Here is a 12,986-nt window from a genome sequence, read left to right on the forward strand (position 1 = left end):
TCATCTCCCCCTCGGAAGCAGTCACACTGTCAGCGTGAAAGATTCTGGGAGCCACAACCACACGAACCAACGCCAAACTATCAAAATTTGTGATAACCCACCAATGACAAAAGAGGAAGTCCCCAACGCGGGGAAGCTTCTTTTTATCCCTGAATACGAGCAGCAAGGCTCGCAGGACTACTTAAACCGTGGGAACATACGTAGTCTAACTTCAGCTATCCCTAGTCTTGGCTACCTTACTTCAGCAGACCTCCTGTCAGTCGAGTTTACAACAACGAACGACGAGCGAAAAAAAAGATGCGTACAGTCACGATATGGAGGGAGGCAGGAATAGTGACCCACATTCTCTCTGAAATGGCCAAATTTAAGGAATGGGGAATTCTTTTGAAGGAAATGGTCAAGGCAGCGTATCCGTCCCCGCTCCTAAGAAGGCACTCCAAGAGTATAAACCAAGCACAGAAGAATCGACCAACGCGCTCGGTCCTCCAAGGAGCCAGGGGAGCCGAAGCAGCAGGCTGTGACCACCCACAACCGCAATTGTCACTTCTTAATTGAACGCCCGGTAGGTCAACCAACACTGTAAGCCACGTTATAAAAATCCTCTCCTGGAACATTGCGGGTGCTAAAGACATTTTGAACAAAAACGGCAAAGGTGCCACTTGGGACCCGTATGTGATAATAGCCTTACAGGAAACGTGGCTAACCGACCCAATTGACATACCTGGCCGCTTGTGTTACCATGTAAGTGCGACTCGCCTACAGCGGTTTGGGCGAGCCCGCGGGGGCCTTTCCGTCTACATTTCAACAGCCCTAAAGATCAGAACAACACAACTGCCCGAATCGATGGCGGACATGCAAATCTTAAAATTGGATAGTGCACTAATGGCCAAAACCAGAACCTTAATCTTAATAAACATATACGCAAACCCCAAAAAATCTCTCAAAAAACACTTTTCCAACGCATTATTTCAGTGGTCTCAAACATGCGCTTGGAACATTTTGACTGGGAGATAATTCTCACGGGCGACTTCAACTCAAACCTCCTACACCAACCGGAGGACGAAGCTAACATCAACGCGGCAAATGAAACTTGGAATGTCTTGCCGCAGGTGGTCCCTCAGGCAAGGAAGAACGATAAGGAGGGTAAACAACTCATGTGGGATCTTGAAAATCTCGGTCTAAGAGCGTTAAACGGAAGATCCTATCAAGACATCCTTCCCTCCTTGACCTACATAGGCCCCAATTCCTGCTCCATACTGGACTACACATTTGTCACACTACCACTGCTTAGTCAAGTACAAGACTTCCACATCATCTGTTCTCTGGATAGCAACCATGCTAAACAGCATATTGAGATCACGATTGACATACCTAAATGCTCACCAGCTCTGACGCTACCAGGAAATGTCACGACCATCAACCTGAAACGGCTCAAGTGGACAAGTGAATCCCTTCCACGAATAGCCATCGACGCCAAAAACCTACTAAAAGAGTTCCTGACAGAGAATGCCCTAAGCCCAGACACCTGGAACAACTACCTGAAGCAACTCCCAAGGTCTAATTTAAGCAACACCTCAAGAACCTCTTACAAATTTAACATCAAATTTAATAGATCTGTACTACTATTAAAGAGGCAGTTGAAAACATTATTACATCGAGCATGTGGGCAAACCCAAAGCGCCAGCATCTGGGCAGCAGTACGCAAGGCCAGGACTCAATATAAGAAACTAATATGGACAGAAAAACAAAATCTCCAAAACGAGTTCTGGTCCAAACTACTACACAACATAAAGAAAGCCGACTCGCGTGTCTTTTGGTTACAAGTCAACTCCGTAAATCGGACAGCCCAACCAATTAGCATGGCCTGTATAACTGAGTCGGAATGGTCCCAACACTTAACAGACATATTCTCAATCAACAACTTGAGCACAGCCACAACCTTGGTCACCGAAGCAAAAGTCAACCCTGAGCGGGAAGACCCCGCCCCAGTGTCCAAAGGGAATCGCGCAAAACTTTATGGAACCACGGCACTATGCCGCAGGCAAGATGTTGAACAAAGCATCCTAAAAATAATTGAAAAAAGTAGGCAAGACAGCGCCCCAGGTCCAAACGGCATTCCGCAAGCCATTTACAAGGAGGACCCACAGTACTGGGCTAGTAAACTTAACCTACTGTTTCGAACGGTAAACAAAACATTTGGCGTTCCCGAGAGTTGGAGGGGGGCGATCATAGCTCCGATCTATAAAGGCGGAGACCGCAAGGATCCGAACAACTACCGTCTGATCGCCCTCCTCGACGCCGAAGCAAAATACTACGCGTCACTGATACTAGCCGATCTGGCTGAATGGTCTGAAACGAACAGTAAAATACCACTGAACCAGACCGGATTTCGCCGCGGTATGGGAACCATGACGAACGCAATGGCCCTATGTTTGATCGCTGAGAAAACCCTACAGAATTCCCAGGACCTTTATACCTGTTTTGTGGACTTCAAGGCGGCATTTGACCGCGTCAACAGGCAAATGTGGGCAAAACTAAAACACCTCGGCCTACCGGACTCAATCCTCTTGCCTATTATTAATCTTTACACTGAAACCTGGATGCAGGTAAAAATTGATAACGGGCGCCGCCTGACCAGGAAAATTCACACAACTGATGGATTAAAGCAAGGCTGTGTTTTGGCTCCACACCTATTTAACTTGTTTATGAACGATTTGGCAGAAAGCCTAGACAAGGTCAACGCGCATCCTCCCAGGCTAGGCACCCTTCATCTAACGCACTTATCGTACGCGGACGATGTGGTACTGTTGAGTCAGATAAGAATTGGCCTTCAACGCCTGCTAGACGACCTGTCCAGCTATACAAAAAGGAACCTGCTAACAATAAACATCAGAAAAACAAAGACAATGCTCATAACGCGTCGATGCAAAAATCCGCCAACCTTCCGAATAAATAATGACCAGCTGGAAGCCGTTAACAGCTATAAATACCTGGGGATACACTTAGACAAGCGCTTAAACTTCCTAGTGCACTTCAAAGACATAGAACGAAAGGGGGGCACGCCTTCGCCAGTTTGGCAGTCGAGCTAAAGGGTCCTCTTGTCTCCCCTTTGCTAATCGCAATGAAATCAAAACTACTGCCCACAATAGCATACAGAAGTGTTTTGCACCATGGGAAAAGCGCCACCCTCCTGGACAAAATTCAAACCAAAGTCTATAAACGGGTTTTCTTGCTATCGAACAGTTCCTCTCCAGCGCAAGTCAGACTTGAATTTGGATTACAATCTCAAGTTTTACTGAAAAAATACGAGGCCATTAAATTCTGGCACAACGTCTGGAGGAAACAGGAGAATAAAATGAACGGCGCACTCTGGGAAGCGATCCTGACAAGCCCGAACTCCGAGTACTCAACGTACCTAAAGCTCTCACTAGCGGCAACCAAGTTGGGACCATTGTGGGAAACAAAAACTGTCAGTTCCTTCGTTTAACCAGGTGGTTAAAAGGACTGCTAAGAAACACTCGTTCCTTAACGACAAGATAAGCTTTAGTACCCGAACCCACGCCTGGATGACTATCAAATCATATACAAGGCCCGCCCCAGCACCCTACTTAAATATTCCATTCTCGTTGATACTTAAACGAAAATTCCTCCATCTAAGGCTGGGCACTCTGCCCTCAAGACTAGACCAACCGAAATGATGACCGCAAGATACAATGGAATGCGACCTTTGTGGTGCAGGCAAACAAGACATGATACATATAGTCTGCATCTGTCCAGCCATGTATCGGGGTCGGCGGCACTGGCTTAAGGACAAACTTAACGAGCCCGCACCTGCTGATCTGCAATAGTTGCGATCCTATGCTCGGGGGACCCCCAACTGATCTGTAGATCAGTAAAATTTCTGGACAGTTTTGTGAAAAACGAGGCCCGCTGTCATAGGCTCGGCCCTTATTGAGACTTAAGAACACTGCTGTAAGATTAACTTGTGCTCGGGAATAGTTTAATGAACTTGGTGATAGACCCTTTGCTAAGTATCAGACAACAAAAGAAGAGAGGTCCGGTCATATACAAAGCTACCAAATATATGAGCAAGGAGATAAGTGGTCAATATTAATCACAGGTACTCCATTTGAGTAGGAAAGCCCTCACACACCGACCTAGTCAGTGTCATGCTTCATCATCGGGCCCCACCGAAGAGACCGAGTGTCTCTTCGGTGTGCTGCGACGCCAGAAATACTGCGGAGCTGGTCGTGTGGGGAGGACGTGTTGTGGAGATTGCTAAATTAAAAGTGACTGAGGGTATCGAAAAACTTTTAATGAATGATCCCTAAGACACGAGTAAGTGGTATATGTGTCTGAATTTAAAGGCCAAGGTTTTTAGGATATTGAATAAATTCAGCTAAATACCACAAGTTTATTAAAATCAGTCAACATGTTTCTGCCTTATCTGTGGTATATATTCACCATGGCATTCTTCAGGACTATACCCCGGCGGTATGGACACTCTAATAGTCCACCCTAACCTGGGGACGTGTAAGTGAAAAAAGGAAAAGTGAAAAAAGTGCTTAAAAATTAGAAGAGCAATTGCTCATTCCAAAAAAAACCCAAAAATTCAAGGGTGTATCAGCACCTGTAAAAGAAAATGACAAAGACAAACAGATATTGACATACATACGATTAGTTTATGTCAGCGTAGTCTTATTATAGTGCTCATAAGATGGTGGCAAACCTTTGTGTGCACACACAATAACTGATATCTTATGCACCATCCAAATAGCCCCTAGGGGTATTATACATGCTAAGAGGTGAAGTGCTAAAGGTGAAAAAAACTACTATGGTAGTGCTTTGGGATAAAAACACGGTGTGAATTCTCCATGAAGAGGGATCAATTTGACCAAACGGTCGGTGTCCCCTTAGGATGGTAATTATGGAGAAAATCTCACTTTAAAACAGGGCGCTACTAGCACCATGGGTCTCGGGAGGAGGATTGGAGCGCGCTTGGCACATCCTAGGAAAAGAGAGGAGGTACATGTCAACAGAACCCAACCAACACACAGGTACTTAGCTTATGGTCATTGTGAATGGCGTTCCGCTGGTGATCCAGACTCACGCCCTCTGCGCTCACAACCCGCTTCTCAACCTGCAAGAATCCTCTGAACCGGACCCCGACGATGGAGAGCGGGGCCGGTAAAGGTGTTTAAGAGCGCTGTTGCTTCAGTGTGCGCGCTCGATTCCGGGTTGGGCGTGTCCCGCCCAGGTCGAGGCCTGGAACGCACACGCCCACTAAGGCGGGACGCGCCCAGGATCAAGACGAGGCTTGAAATAATGAACCTATCCCTGCGCGATGGCCACAGAAAGGCTGGTGGTTGTCAGGGCAACCGTGGTTGCTCTATGTTTACGGGGAAGGTTCTGGAAGACAGATTTGATTAAAAGGGAGTCAGATTATTTATTTTAGTTCGGCGGAAGACCTTAATCCATGAGTGTCAACTGCTAACAATCATTGAGCAAGCAATGCCAGAGCAGAAGACGGGTGTTCCATCATTCTCGATATCAAAGCACCGCTTACAGTGTGGGTGTGAGTAGAAAGTGTCATTGCAGAATTTAACGCACTATCAAGTCCCTGCAAGGTGATTCGGACCTACAGGGGACAAGATTAAATAATTACACATTATGTAGAAACCACCTGGTATTTGGTGTTTAGGTGATATTTTTCAGATTGCATATGTGTCATGTTAATAGCTCTCCTTACAGACACATGAAGTCTCTGGGTTCATGATAGAACTGAATTCCACGGGACATCGTCATTAAGGCCATTGGTATTTGTCCCCAAACGGTGTACCCAACGCTGTTCTTTTTCGAACAGTCTATTTTGTACGTTTCTTGTGCCTTCCAGAACTTCAATAACAGTCCACCTTATGTCGTTGGTGGTATGATTCTTGTCTAGGAAATGGCGACTCAATTTTGTTGTTATTTTCTTGCACCTTATATTACTCCGGTGCTCACAGATCCGTTGTTTCACTTTTCTGGTGGTCATACCTATGTACCGGAGGTGGCAAGGGCACGTGATCAAATAGATCACGTTGATTGAGTTGCAGTTTGTATGCTCACGTAGGGTCCACACTTTCCCTTCTTCCAGTGTCAGGGTTTTTGTAGCTTGTGTCAAGTGACAGACACTGCAGTCCGAGCAGGGATAGTGTCCGGTGATTTTCGGGAGACCCCATGATGTTGTCACCGATGGTGTCGTATTTTGTGGTTTCTCTTTTGGGCGGGTATGGACAAGCGCATCTTTTAGACTGCGCCCCTTTTTGAATGAAAAAAGGGGTTTATCCCAGTCCTTTTTAACGGTATGCACAATATTCCAATGTTTGTTTATGCTCTTTTTCATGATATTTGAGAGACTGCTATAGGTGGTAACACAGGTGAGTGGGATCTGTTCTGGATTGTTTGTTCTTTCTTCAAGGAGGGACTCCCTTGGCTGGTTTCTCGCCCTTTTAAAACCTTTGTTCAAGGTTGGAAGTGGATAGCCTCTGTTTTTTAGTTTTTCGGTTAGATTGGCTGATTGGTCTTTGAAATCTGCGGTCAGGCTACAATTCCTTCGTAGCCTGAGGTACTGCCCGTAAGGGAGATTTTCCTTCAACGGACGTGGGTGGAAGCTGGTAAATTCCAGCAGATTGTTCTTTGCAGTCGGTTTGTTGTGGGTTTTTGTGGCCAGTGTCGTACCACTGATTGAGATGACTACATCTAAGAACACAATTTCTCTTCTGCTTGTGGTATTGGTGAATCTTAGATTGGGGTCCAGGGTGTTGATCCATGCAAGGAAGACTTTCAAGTCATTTTCACTACCATTCCAAATGATCAGTATGTCGTCAATGTAGCGTTTCCACAAAAGCATTGACGAAAAGAAGATGGCATTTGGTGGGAGGATATGTTTGGCCTCGAAATCTGCCACATACAACCCCGCTACGCTCGGCGCGAAGGTGCTGCCCATAGATGTCCCAGAGCATTGTAAATACAGTTGGTTTTTGAATGAAAAAAAGTTCTCTTTCAGTGCTATGGTCGCACAATCAATAATGAACTTTTTCGGTGTCTGGAATTCCCAATTAATTGAATCAAGGACCTTTTTGAGGACCTCGATTGTGTCATTCTGCGGAATGCTAGTATAGAGGCTTTCCACATCTAATGTTACAAGGGTGATAGAGTTTTCAGGGAATGTGATCTCTGTCAGTAGACGCAACAAGCTTTTGGTGTCCTTCAGATAGGTAGGTGTAGACTGTACTAGTGGTTTCAGAAAGTGATCGCAAAATTGCGAAAGCGGCTCAAGAAGCGAACCAATTCCAGAGACGATCGGGCGTCCTGGAGGGGGTAGTTTGTTTTTATGCATTTTCGGCAAAGTATAAAAGTAGGGTGTAATGCTACTCGTATTTTTCAGAAATGCTGCTTCGTTCTTTGATATATGGTTTTGATCCTCTGCTTGCTGTACCATAGAGCTGATCCTTTTTGTGAGGTCAGGGGTCGGGTCCAATGCCAGTGGTGTATAATTTCTAACATCACTGAGGAGGTTCTCACAGGTGGTCTCATAGTCAGTCGTATCTTGGATGACGATCCCTCCGCCTTTATCCGCAGGCTTTATGGTTATGGACGTGTCGTTTTTTAGTTGTTGCAATGCCTCAAATTCGGCAGTGCTAAAATTGCCGAATGTTCTCGGGTTCTGGCAGTCTTCTAGATCTTTAAATACGGCTTGTTCAAAAGCAGTTATAGCCGCTGGTATTGTGTGTGAAGGTGGGATGAAGGTGGAGCTGGGTCTTAAGCCCGTGTCACCTTTTCTGACTGATTCCATTGGGTCTGCTTTCCCATCAAAAAACGCTTTTAGTTTTAGTTTGCGAAAAAACCCTGCTAGTTCACAATGCAATTTGAACTTATCTGGTTTGGCTGTAGGGACAAAACCTAGCCCCTTTTCCAAAACTTGGGTCTCCACCGGCGTTAGTATTCTGGTGGATAAGTTGGTCACTAGACTCAAACTCCGCTCGGGCCCGGTTGCTGGTTGCTCCGGGTGTGGTTCGCTACTGAGTCGTCTTCCTGCCAGGTTACTCTGGTGTTCCCTCTCCTCTTGCCTCGGCCTCTCCGGCCGCTCTCTAAAAAAGGCTGTCGGTACTGCTGTTGGAAATTCCCCGGGGGCATGAAGCCCGGGTTCCAGCCCATAAAAGGAAAAGGTGGCTGTTGGAAAGCATAGGGGTTTGGGCCCATCCCCATTTGTGGGGGATACCACTGTTGCTGGTTTCCTTGATTTCCATATCCGCTTCTGTTTGTTCTGTTGCCGCGGTTCCCTCTTCTTTTCGTTTGTTTGTTAGAGTTGTTGCTAGAACCACTGCTATTAGATGAGTCATCATCTGAGTAGTCTGAGTTGTTAGTATTGCGTGCTGGTGGAGTAAATGAGGCCGCAGAGTAGGGATATACTTTCTCGAACTCAAACTTTTTTTGATCTTTTTGAAGTTTTGTCACCTTTGATTGCATCAGGTTGTCTTTGTATTCATTCAACTCCTTGTTGAGTTCATCTAGTCGTCTTTTATAGCCGGTGATAGTGGCTTTGAAATGAGACTCTGTTTCTCTAATCTCTACCATAAGGGATTCCGAGAGTCTCAGTGCTGTCTTAATTATCAGAACCATCCAATCGCGTGTGCAATGCCAGGCGATTGAGGCCCAGTCCTTCCGGAATGCCGCATCGTTCAGAAAGATACGTGGGGCATTTGCTACCAAAAGGCCTTTCGGGGCTGTATTGGTCGTTAGATAGCCCTTCAATATTGTGCCATGAAGGACAGTACGTATGTGCTCTTTCTTTTTCTCTGACAGATTGTCCCATTCAGCAGTGTTGGCAGTTGCTTGTGATATATGTGGGTCAGCAAAGATTGCTGCATCTGACATCAGCTCCTCGATTTCCGCCTCAGAGTATGTTAGACCCAGGTTCGACATAGTGAGATTTTGGACTTAAAAGAACAAGCAATTGTTATTATTGACTTGCTCGAAATAAAAACGTGCTCTCACAGCTGTGCGCTGCTATGATATATATCAACAAAGAGAGAGGAAGGGAAGGTCAGAGACACTCTCTTACACCCCAGTTAAGTATCAGACAACAAAAGAAGAGAGGTCCGGTCATATACAAAGCTACCAAATATATGAGCAAGGAGATAAGTGGTCAATATTAATCACATGTACTCCATTTGAGTAGGAAAGCCCTCACACACCGACCTAGTCAGTGTCATGCTTCATCATCGGGCCCCACCGAAGAGACCGAGTGTCTCTTCGGTGTGCTGCGACGCCAGAAATACTGCGGAGCTGGTCGTGTGGGGAGGACGTGTTGTGGAGATTGCTAAATTAAAAGTGACTGAGGGTATCGAAAAACTTTTAATGAATGATCCCTAAGACACGAGTAAGTGGTATATGTGTCTGAATTTAAAGGCCAAGGTTTTTAGGATATTGAATAAATTCAGCTAAATACCACAAGTTTATTAAAATCAGTCAACATGTTTCTGCCTTATCTGTGGTATATATTCACCATGGCATTCTTCAGGACTATACCCCGGCGGTATGGACACTCTAATAGTCCACCCTAACCTGGGGACGTGTAAGTGAAAAAAGGAAAAGTGAAAAAAGTGCTTAAAAATTAGAAGAGCAATTGCTCATTCCAAAAAAAACCCAAAAATTCAAGGGTGTATCAGCACCTGTAAAAGAAAATGACAAAGACAAACAGATATTGACATACATACGATTAGTTTATGTCAGCGTAGTCTTATTATAGTGCTCATAAGATGGTGGCAAACCTTTGTGTGCACACACAATAACTGATATCTTATGCACCATCCAAATAGCCCCTAGGGGTATTATACATGCTAAGAGGTGAAGTGCTAAAGGTGAAAAAAACTACTATGGTAGTGCTTTGGGATAAAAACACGGTGTGAATTCTCCATGAAGAGGGATCAATTTGACCAAACGGTCGGTGTCCCCTTAGGATGGTAATTATGGAGAAAATCTCACTTTAAAACAGGGCGCTACTAGCACCATGGGTCTCGGGAGGAGGATTGGAGCGCGCTTGGCACATCCTAGGAAAAGAGAGGAGGTACATGTCAACAGAACCCAACCAACACACAGGTACTTAGCTTATGGTCATTGTGAATGGCGTTCCGCTGGTGATCCAGACTCACGCCCTCTGCGCTCACAACCCGCTTCTCAACCTGCAAGAATCCTCTGAACCGGACCCCGACGATGGAGAGCGGGGCCGGTAAAGGTGTTTAAGAGCGCTGTTGCTTCAGTGTGCGCGCTCGATTCGGGGTTGGGCGTGTCCCGCCCAGGTCGAGGCCTGGAACGCACACGCCCACTAAGGCGGGACGCGCCCAGGATCAAGACGAGGCTTGAAATAATGAACCTATCCCTGCGCGATGGCCACAGAAAGGCTGGTGGTTGTCAGGGCAACCGTGGTTGCTCTATGTTTACGGGGAAGGTTCTGGGAGACAGATTTGATTAAAAGGGAGTCAGATTATTTATTTTAGTTCGGCGGAAGACCTTAATCCATGAGTGTCAACTGCTAACAATCATTGAGCAAGCAATGCCAGAGCAGAAGACGGGTGTTCCATCATTCTCGATATCAAAGCACCGCTTACAGTGTGGGTGTGAGTAGAAAGTGTCATTGCAGAATTTAACGCACTATCAAGTCCCTGCAAGGTGATTCGGACCTACAGGGGACAAGATTAAATAATTACACATTATGTAGAAACCACCTGGTATTTGGTGTTTAGGTGATATTTTTCAGATTGCATATGTGTCATGTTAATAGCTCTCCTTACAGACACATGAAGTCTCTGGGTTCATGATAGAACTGAATTCCACGGGACATCGTCATTAAGGCCATTGGTATTTGTCCCCAAACGGTGTACCCAACGCTGTTCTTTTTCGAACAGTCTATTTTGTACGTTTCTTGTGCCTTCCAGAACTTCAATAACAGTCCACCTTATGTCGTTGGTGGTATGATTCTTGTCTAGGAAATGGCGACTCAATTTTGTTGTTATTTTCTTGCACCTTATATTACTCCGGTGCTCACAGATCCGTTGTTTCACTTTTCTGGTGGTCATACCTATGTACCGGAGGTGGCAAGGGCACGTGATCAAATAGATCACGTTGATTGAGTTGCAGTTTGTATGCTCACGTAGGGTCCACACTTTCCCTTCTTCCAGTGTCAGGGTTTTTGTAGCTTGTGTCAAGTGACAGACACTGCAGTCCGAGCAGGGATAGTGTCCGGTGATTTTCGGGAGACCCCATGATGTTGTCACCGATGGTGTCGTATTTTGTGGTTTCTCTTTTGGGCGGGTATGGACAAGCGCATCTTTTAGACTGCGCCCCTTTTTGAATGAAAAAAGGGGTTTATCCCAGTCCTTTTTAACGGTATGCACAATATTCCAATGTTTGTTTATGCTCTTTTTCATGATATTTGAGAGACTGCTATAGGTGGTAACACAGGTGAGTGGGATCTGTTCTGGATTGTTTGTTCTTTCTTCAAGGAGGGACTCCCTTGGCTGGTTTCTCGCCCTTTTAAAACCTTTGTTCAAGGTTGGAAGTGGATAGCCTCTGTTTTTTAGTTTTTCGGTTAGATTGGCTGATTGGTCTTTGAAATCTGCGGTCAGGCTACAATTCCTTCGTAGCCTGAGGTACTGCCCGTAAGGGAGATTTTCCTTCAACGGACGTGGGTGGAAGCTGGTAAATTCCAGCAGATTGTTCTTTGCAGTCGGTTTGTTGTGGGTTTTTGTGGCCAGTGTCGTACCACTGATTGAGATGACTACATCTAAGAACACAATTTCTCTTCTGCTTGTGGTATTGGTGAATCTTAGATTGGGGTCCAGGGTGTTGATCCATGCAAGGAAGACTTTCAAGTCATTTTCACTACCATTCCAAATGATCAGTATGTCGTCAATGTAGCGTTTCCACAAAAGCATTGACGAAAAGAAGATGGCATTTGGTGGGAGGATATGTTTGGCCTCGAAATCTGCCACATACAACCCCGCTACGCTCGGCGCGAAGGTGCTGCCCATAGATGTCCCAGAGCATTGTAAATACAGTTGGTTTTTGAATGAAAAAAAGTTCTCTTTCAGTGCTATGGTCGCACAATCAATAATGAACTTTTTCGGTGTCTGGAATTCCCAATTAATTGAATCAAGGACCTTTTTGAGGACCTCGATTGTGTCATTCTGCGGAATGCTAGTATAGAGGCTTTCCACATCTAATGTTACAAGGGTGATAGAGTTTTCAGGGAATGTGATCTCTGTCAGTAGACGCAACAAGCTTTTGGTGTCCTTCAGATAGGTAGGTGTAGACTGTACTAGTGGTTTCAGAAAGTGATCGCAAAATTGCGAAAGCGGCTCAAGAAGCGAACCAATTCCAGAGACGATCGGGCGTCCTGGAGGGGGTAGTTTGTTTTTATGCATTTTCGGCAAAGTATAAAAGTAGGGTGTAATGCTACTCGTATTTTTCAGAAATGCTGCTTCGTTCTTTGATATATGGTTTTGATCCTCTGCTTGCTGTACCATAGAGCTGATCCTTTTTGTGAGGTCAGGGGTCGGGTCCAATGCCAGTGGTGTATAATTTCTAACATCACTGAGGAGGTTCTCACAGGTGGTCTCATAGTCAGTCGTATCTTGGATGACGATCCCTCCGCCTTTATCCGCAGGCTTTATGGTTATGGACGTGTCGTTTTTTAGTTGTTGCAATGCCTCAAATTCGGCAGTGCTAAAATTGCCGAATGTTCTCGGGTTCTGGCAGTCTTCTAGATCTTTAAATACGGCTTGTTCAAAAGCAGTTATAGCCGCTGGTATTGTGTGTGAAGGTGGGATGAAGGTGGAGCTGGGTCTTAAGCCCGTGTCACCTTTTCTGACTGATTCCATTGGGTCTGCTTTCCCATCAAAAAACGCTTTTAGTTTTAGTTTGCGAAAAAACCCTGCTAGTTC

The sequence above is a fragment of the Lissotriton helveticus genome, chromosome 2_1, assembly GCF_964261635.1.
Source record: "Lissotriton helveticus chromosome 2_1, aLisHel1.1, whole genome shotgun sequence".
Lineage (NCBI taxonomy): Eukaryota > Metazoa > Chordata > Amphibia > Caudata > Salamandridae > Lissotriton > Lissotriton helveticus.